At 37.6% G+C, this 8,138-nt stretch overlaps 1 pseudogene; it reads left to right on the top strand.

Annotated features, from left to right (window-relative positions):
- The first annotated feature begins 5,801 nt into the window (after positions 1-5,801).
- On the top strand, positions 5,802-5,876 carry LOC149128695 (small nucleolar RNA U3; annotated as a pseudogene).
- The last annotated feature ends 2,262 nt before the right edge of the window (positions 5,877-8,138 follow it).

Below are 8,138 nucleotides of genomic sequence, written 5' to 3'. Positions count from 1 at the left end.
ATTACTTGGTACCAAACCAGAAGTTGAAAATGCAAGGCAATTCTATAATGAACAGAAGCATTGCCCACAACCCTCAATACCACTCCAAAAATAGTTAGAATAAGGCTGACCAAAAGTCAGGAAGGTCTGAAGTATGTTCAGTAGTTGGCTCCACAGTCATCTTAACATTAGGGGAGAGAGAGAGAGAGAGAGAGAGAGAGAGATGATTTTATCTATTTTTTAATCTCTTTCTCTATCTCTCACTATTTCTACCCTTACCTCTATCTCTCCCAGTATCTCTCCTACTGTCTTGTTCCTTCTTTGAATCTCTATTTTTCTCTAAAAATCAGTATTATGTGTAGTGCTTCTTATTTCCTTTCTCTCTATCTTGATCTCGCTCTTACTCTTGCCTTTTCTCTCCCCCTCTTTTTTTCTCTCCCTCTCTCTTTCTACATTAATCTATTTTGTTTTCCATGGTTCTGTGCATGTCTCCTTCTCTGTGTCATTCTCTGTTCATGATCTCTATTCCTCTTTATTCTTTTCATCCTCTTACTCTCTCATTGTCACTTGTTCTGTATGCCTCTGTACCTCTCTGCCTTGTCTTCTTAGTCATGTCTCTAGTCTCTTTTACTGTGTGTCTCTTTGTTCACCCACACACACAGAGACTCACACCAGTGCTTAGAACAATTCCATTGTGATATTTTCCTTTCCACAGAGAAGTAATTTTGCTTCATAGTCCTAAAACTCCTTCTGCCTGCTGAGATATGAAGGAGCCCTTTCTCCTCTTTTCTCTCCAAGACTCTGTGTGTGTGTGTGTGTGTGTGTGTGTGTGTGTAGATTTTATGGATTGTCCAGCAGAGGAAATGCAACTAGTGTTTCCTACTCTGCTTCTCCCTGGGAGCTAAATATGTGCCTTTCTTTCTGACTACTCAGTCCTGTTTAGCTCAGTGTGAAACCTGCCAGGAGAGTCTCAGATCTCCTTCACAGTCAGGTTATCCAAAGATGATGTGCTGGAAGTCATCCTTTGGCCTTGCTATTTTTGCCATTCCAGTGACTACTGGGTTACTTAACATAAAGCCTTACACAGTATTTCAGTTTCATGCTTCAGGTCTAAACCTCCTGATAGAACTCTAAAGGATGAATAGCTTGTCAGGCTTCAAGAAGAAAGACTGTGAAAAGGGAATAGATTTGGATCTTTGAAGAGTGCAAGGGTCTTTTTTTTTAATTTATTTTTTTTTTAATTTTTTGACAGGCAGAGTGGACAGTGAGAGAGAGAGACAGAGAGAAAGGTCTTCCTTTGCCGTTGGTTCACCCTCCAATGGCCGCCGCGGCCAGCGCGCTGCGGCCGGTGCACTGCGCTGATCCGATGGCGGGAGCCAGGTGCTTCTCCTGGTCTCCCATGGGGTGCAGGGCCCAAGGACTTGGGCCATCCTCCACTGCACTCCCTGGCTACAGCAGAGAGCTGGCCTGGAAGAGGGGCAACCGGGACAGAATCCGGCGCCCGGACCAGGACTAGAACCCTGTGTGCTGGCGCCGCAAGGTGGAGGATTAGCCTATTGAGCTGCGGCGCCAGCTAAGAGTGCAAGGGTCTTGATATGGAAAAGAGGCAATCAGGGTCAGAGAATGCAGGAAGAAACCCCTTCAGGCAAGTATATGCATTAGTCAGAAATGGTGTGTTTTGTACTTTATGTACAGTTAATTGCATAGTTGTTGGGAAAAATAAACAGCACTATTATCACATTACCATATTACCATATCATTACCATTGTTTCCTAAGAATTTTCTATGTAGTTACTACATTATTACAGAAAAATAGAACATGTTATTTCATGGTAACTATGCAATTAGTTCATGTCACCATCAAATGTACACTTATTAAACCAACAAAGAAATAAAATGTTCCATTTCCCTCCATACTCATGAGTCATAATATTATCCCTCTTTTAGAAATGACATAATGAATCAATGTAGTAATGTAGGAAATATGCAGATTATGCTTTTTCCTAATCTTCTATTTTTTTTTTTCTGGTAAGCAAATGAATACCTTGGAAACTGCAGATGCAAAACAGCCTGCCAGATAGGAAGGCAAGCAAACAGATCCTATCAAACAAGTCTATTGCATTTAATGATAGGAACAATGAGTCCTTTTTGGTACAAAGGGAGTAACTTGGCAAGCCAAGTGCCTCAGTGGCTAGAAGGATTGAGAAAAGGATTAAGCACATTTCATCCTTTATTGTGTGCAGCCTAAAAGCATACCAAACAAAAACTGGTACCATGTTATGTGTACATTCACAGAAGAATTTCAGTTTCTATAGCACGTACTTTGAATGAAAAATCCTACGTTTCAATATTTAAATCAGTTCTATAAAAAGAAGAGCACTACGTAAAAGTTTCATTTCACTATCAGACGTTGGTGTTGGAAGTGCAAAAGAGATTTAGGATTAGAAAAAAGGGATGCACAGTATTCTTTGTCAATTCCAGCACATCCTTGTGTGCAATCATTTTTCTTCGAAGTTAATTGTGAACTCCTTAAAATAATGAGAACAGTTTTGTTTATTGTAACTAATTGATTTCCAATACTTCAAAATTAATTGGGCAGAACAGGGTCATCCAAAGCTTTCTTTGGGGCCTGTCTTAATGGGCTCTGAATTTAAGACAATAATGGATAGATTAATATAATTTATTTTCACATTTTTTTTCTACAAACATCTTTAAAATCCTCTTGGGACAAGACTCAAGCCATATTCCTTTTCTCAACCTTTTTCCATTTTTTTTTTTTCAACAATGTACTCAACTCACTTCTCTTTCATTTATACACAGGAAAATCCCTTCATGTCCTGACTGTTTTCAATTTAAATTCTAATCATGAATGTAGAGTCTCTGGGATCATCTGAACTCACTAAAGGATTCATAATTTACCAGCCACCCTCTTCAATGGACAAAAAGATTTCTAGGGAGAAACTGTGTTTTTCTCCTTATCTATACAACATTTATACTTATATGTAGATTCCATAATTCACAGCTAGTGTGTTACTTTTGGAGACCAAAGGTTGAATACAGCACCAGTTTCCAATCTTTCTATTAACAATTACTTTTAAAGATTATTTAAAAGGAGGACAGCTAATGAAAATTTTCATTACTGAAAGAATTACTCATACTCCTAATGAACTGATTCAATGGCTGTCAGTCATGAAAACATATATGTATTCCTTTAAAGGCAAGATAATAAAGGCTTGGGGTTGGCATTGTGGCACAGTGGGTAAAGTCACCACCTGTATGCCAGCATCCCATCTGGGAGCCAGTCTGAGTCCCAGCTGCTCCACTACTGATACAGTTCCCTGCCAATATGCCTAGGAAAACAGCAGAATACGGCCCAAATAGCTGGGCTCCTGACACCCACATGGGAGACCAAATGAAGCTCCTGGCTCCTGGCTTTGGCCTGGCTCAGCCCCAGCTGTTGCAAACATTTATAGAGAGTGAACCAGCAGATGGAAGATCTCTCTCTCTCTCCCTCCCCCCCCCTTTCTTTCTGTAATTCTGCCTTTCAAATAAATAAATTTTTAATAGATAAAAAGATAATCACGTGTCTTTTATCTTTTTTTTTTTTTTTACAGAAATGACATGGAGATTCAGATTCTGACTGGAGTTATTATAAAGTAAAGAAAATCAGGTTGACATCAGAATTCTTGAACACAACATACAGAGCAGGGGAATTGTATTTAAAGAGCTTCAGATTCCATAAAGACAGATGCAAGTAGATCTAGATCTAAGTTTACCTGTGAGTAAAGCCAGGCTGTTGTATCTCACTTTGTTCTCATTTAACCTTTCTTCCTCCACCTTCTGAATCCAACTTTTCAGGGCTTTTATTACAGACAAAATGCAGTAATGTTTAGTATCAGTCCATAGCCTTTGTTTGTCTTTAAGGGTTAAGAGGAAGGCCCATTTCTTCCAAAGGAAAGCACTGGTGTGACTGGCAGAGCTCCAAAACAGCCTTCAATGTCTCCCACCTCTCTGTTATTTAAGGGGAATTCACAAATTTCATTTCAAATGGAATTAAAAGAGAAGTTTATTTTTGCTACAAAAACATTTTGAAATCCATGCATAGTTTTTTCAAAAGATGCATTTCTCTATGAACTGCTTGAAAACACCTCATATACATGTATATAAAAAAACTTTTGCACAAGAATAAGCTCATCTTTTAATTCCATTTTGCACACACATTTTTGAAGCACCCTTGTATAGGCCCTGCATATCCTTTGGACTATACCTATGTTGGAGGCTCCCACAATTAGGTTATGTTAAAATATGGATACTATCTGGGTGGGACTAAACTCATCATATGAGCCCTTTAAAAGGTGGTAATTTATGTTCAACGATTAACCTTTAAAAGATGATATCACACATATTCTCCAACCAGTCACATAAAAGATCAGAGAACTGTGCTCTCATTTGCATAGAATACCCACACTGTGCACTGAGATTCGTCCCTGACCCACAGCGAGGAGGAAAGCAGATATCTAGAGTCCGGCAACCCCAAAGAAATGAATCCTGCCAACAATCAGTGTGCTCAAGGGAAGACACCAGGTGTAAATGAGAACCGCTGACTCGCCTGGTGTCTTACTTGTATCCTAGAGAAATTCTGAGCAGAGCATCCAGGCACACCACACCAAATACTTGTCCTATGAAGATGTGAAATAAAACATTTCTATTGTTTAAAACCCCAAGGTATCTGGTAATTTATTGGGCAACAATAGAAAAGTAACACAATTTGAAAGAAAATATCTGACCTCTGAATCTGTGGGATTTTTTTCAGTCTCATGCTTTTCATCCCAAACGGTTTAGACATAGGCTGCTGAGGTTTTGGCACCGGGTTAATTTTTTATAAAACTTTAGATAGAAGATTCAGTCTTAACTGGACATACTTATCATGGTCATGTTTTGCTTAACGAAGAAGACAGGATGTGTTGAGAAATGTGTCCTTAGAGGATTTGGTCATTATGTGAACATCATAGAACGTAGTCACATAGTCCTGATGGTAGCCTATTGCCCCCAGGATATAAACTTGTGCAGCATGTTGCATTACTGCATACTGCAGGCACCTGCAACTCAATGGAAGCTATTTGTGTATCTAAATATATTTAATGATAGAAAAGGTACAATAAAAATACGGCATAGAAGGCAAAAACAGTAATTTGTTTAGGGCATTTATCATGGAGTTTACTCAGTTGCAAGTTGCTCTGGGTGAGTGAGTGAGTGTGGAGAGAATGTGAAGTCCCAGGATATCACTGTCCATACCGTAGACTGTTACACACTCTGGACACTTGGGCTACACTAGATTTATAAGAAAATTTTTTTCAGTGATAACAAATTAGTCTCAGTTTACTACAATTTTTTACTTTATAAATCTTACTTTTTAACTTTTTGACTGTTTCATAATAGTTTTTATCTTTCATTTTATTTATATCTTACTTTTTGAACTTTTTTGTTGTTAAAAACTAAAACACATGTACACACATTAGCCTAGGCCCGCACAGATTCAGGATTGTCAGTATCACTGTCTTCCATCTCTGTATGTTATCCCCCGGAAGGCATTAGGGACAGAAATGCACATGGAGATGTCATCTCTGCTATGATTTTAATGTCTTTTTCTGGACCATCTACTCAAGGACTTGCTTGAGGCTGTTTTACAGTTAACTTCTTTAAAAAATAAATAGCAAAATATTCCACAGCAATGACAAAATATAATATAGTAAATACCTAAAGTTGTAACATGATTGACATCATTACAATGTATATTGTGCTATATATAATTGTATTGCTATAAGACTACACTTTCAGGGATCATTTCTATAGTTCGCCACTTAATTGTATTGCTATGTTTTTATACTGCTAGCAGTGTAGGTTTATTTATATCAGCATCATCACAAACACACAAATAATATGTTGCCCAGTGATGTCATGATATTATATCATCATTTGGCAACAAAAGTTTCTGCTCTAGCAATCTGTCATTGGCCAAAGCATTGTAATGCAATGCATGGAAATGTAGATATTTAAAGACTCTGTGACAACAAAATTTGTTTGATAGTTTCCTAATTACCCTAAGAATATACATATGCTCCATTAATGGAAGTTTTTCTGTGAAAGGAACTTCTTTTCATCAAATCATTGAGGTTTTTACTTGGCTAAGTCAGAATAAGCACTCATTTTACATATTTGCAGGATTTGGTTTGGTTTGAAGCCTCCACCAGGCTGGGGGATTGATCCTTTGGATGATATCATTCACAGAGAGAGAGAAGGAGAGGAAAATCCAGCTCCACATCATTCCATATCACATTTGTGAAAATCAGAAAAGGGGTAAGATTTCAACTCCCAGAGCTGAGGCTGCTTTGTTAAGAGGGATATCCCATCAGACTCCCACACAGAGACTCTGAAAGAAAACCTGATACTGGCAAACACGCAAAGGCACGTTTGTTTAATGAGTATTACTGTGGATAAAGATGTCACAGCCATCTTTGTGAAGCTGAGTCTGTGGATAGACTGCCGTTTAAAAGTACAACTAAATGGCCTTAAAGGTAAGCCATGTTACAGAACTTGAGAATCCTGAACAGAGTTGTCACTGACGTGTTTATGTACTGTCTATCACTTGTCATCAAGTTATGCTTCATTGAAGAATTGGAGTAAAGTTTGCTTCACTGCTATGGCAAATTATTTTTTTAGCATATGTGAAAAAAGTATGTGTTGCCTTTATAAATAATGTATGTTTTAAAGCGATTGGTTTTCAATGCCACTTTTCTCAGAGTAATTACTATGCCATAAAATCCACCCTTTCAAAGTAGAAAAGATAGGTTGGTGCTGTGTTGCCACAGGTTAAGCCACAACTTGAGACTTCAGCAACCCACACAGGAGCATCAGTTCAAGTCCTGGCTACACCAATGCCAATCTAGCGTAGCTGGGAAGGCACTGGAAGGTGATCCAAGTAATTAGAGACATCGATAGAGTTTCTGGCTCCTTTTGGCCTGGACCAGCTCCAGTTGTTGCAACAATTTGGGAAATAAATCAGCAAATGGAAGATCTCTCGCTTTCTCTCTCTCACTCTGCTTTTCAAGTAAACCTTTTCTTTAAAAAAGTATAAAATTCAGTGGTTTTCAGTATACTAACAAAGTTGTATAACCATCATCTCTGTCTAATCTTAGAATAATTCCATCATCCCATAAAGAAAGCCTCTGGCCATTAACAGTCATTCCCTCAGTCTCCCATCACCTCCTGTCCCCAGGACCCCAAGCTCCTAGAAACCTCTTTCTGTCTTTATAGGTTTTCCTATTCCAAATATGAATTAAGTCATGTACTATGTAGCCGTTTGTGTCTGCTTTATTGGTGTATTTTAAAGCTTCATGTGTATCGTGCCTTGAGTCTGCATTTCATTCCATTTCAAGGCAAAATAATGTTCTGTTATAGAGACATACTGCTTTTTGATTATCTAGTAATCAGTTAGTGGATATTTGAGTTGTTATCTATGATAAATAGTATTTCTAAGAGCATACATGCACAAGTTGTATGATTTTTTTATGCTTTGTTTATACTATGAATGGAATTGTTGGATCATATAGTTTTTGTATGTTGAACATTTTCAGAAACCACCAAAACTTTTTCCAATGTAGCTGAACATTTCAAATCTGACCAGCAATGTATGATATTCCCAAAACTCACGTACTCACTAACACATGTTATTGTCTCTCTTCTTTAGTCTAGACATCCTAGAAGGTATTAAGTATTACCACATTATGGTTTCATATTTCCTTAATAACAAGTGATGTTGAGCATGCTTTCATATGGTTATTGTTTGTGTATCTTAAGTGCATAAATGATTACTCCAATTCTTTCTCCATTTATAAACAAGGTTAGTTATATTTTTGTTATTGAGTATAAGGGCTCTTTATATATTAAGGATATAAGTCCCTTATCAGATTAGGAGGGCACTTAAAAAGTTTGTGGAAAGATGAAATTAAAATTAAGTTTATTTGGTAAAAAAAGTGTATGTAGTTTCTTCCTATATATATATGTATATTTTTAAAGATTCATTTATTTATGTGAAAGGTAGAGTTACATAGAGGCAGAGGCATTGAGAAAGAGAGGTCTTCCATCCGCAGGTTCACTCC

The sequence above is a fragment of the Oryctolagus cuniculus genome, chromosome 1, assembly GCF_051225735.1.
Source record: "Oryctolagus cuniculus isolate XC-2025 breed Fujian yellow rabbit chromosome 1, ASM5122573v1, whole genome shotgun sequence".
Classification (NCBI taxonomy): Eukaryota; Metazoa; Chordata; class Mammalia; order Lagomorpha; family Leporidae; genus Oryctolagus; species Oryctolagus cuniculus.
This window is presented reverse-complemented; position numbering and strand designations above follow the sequence as displayed.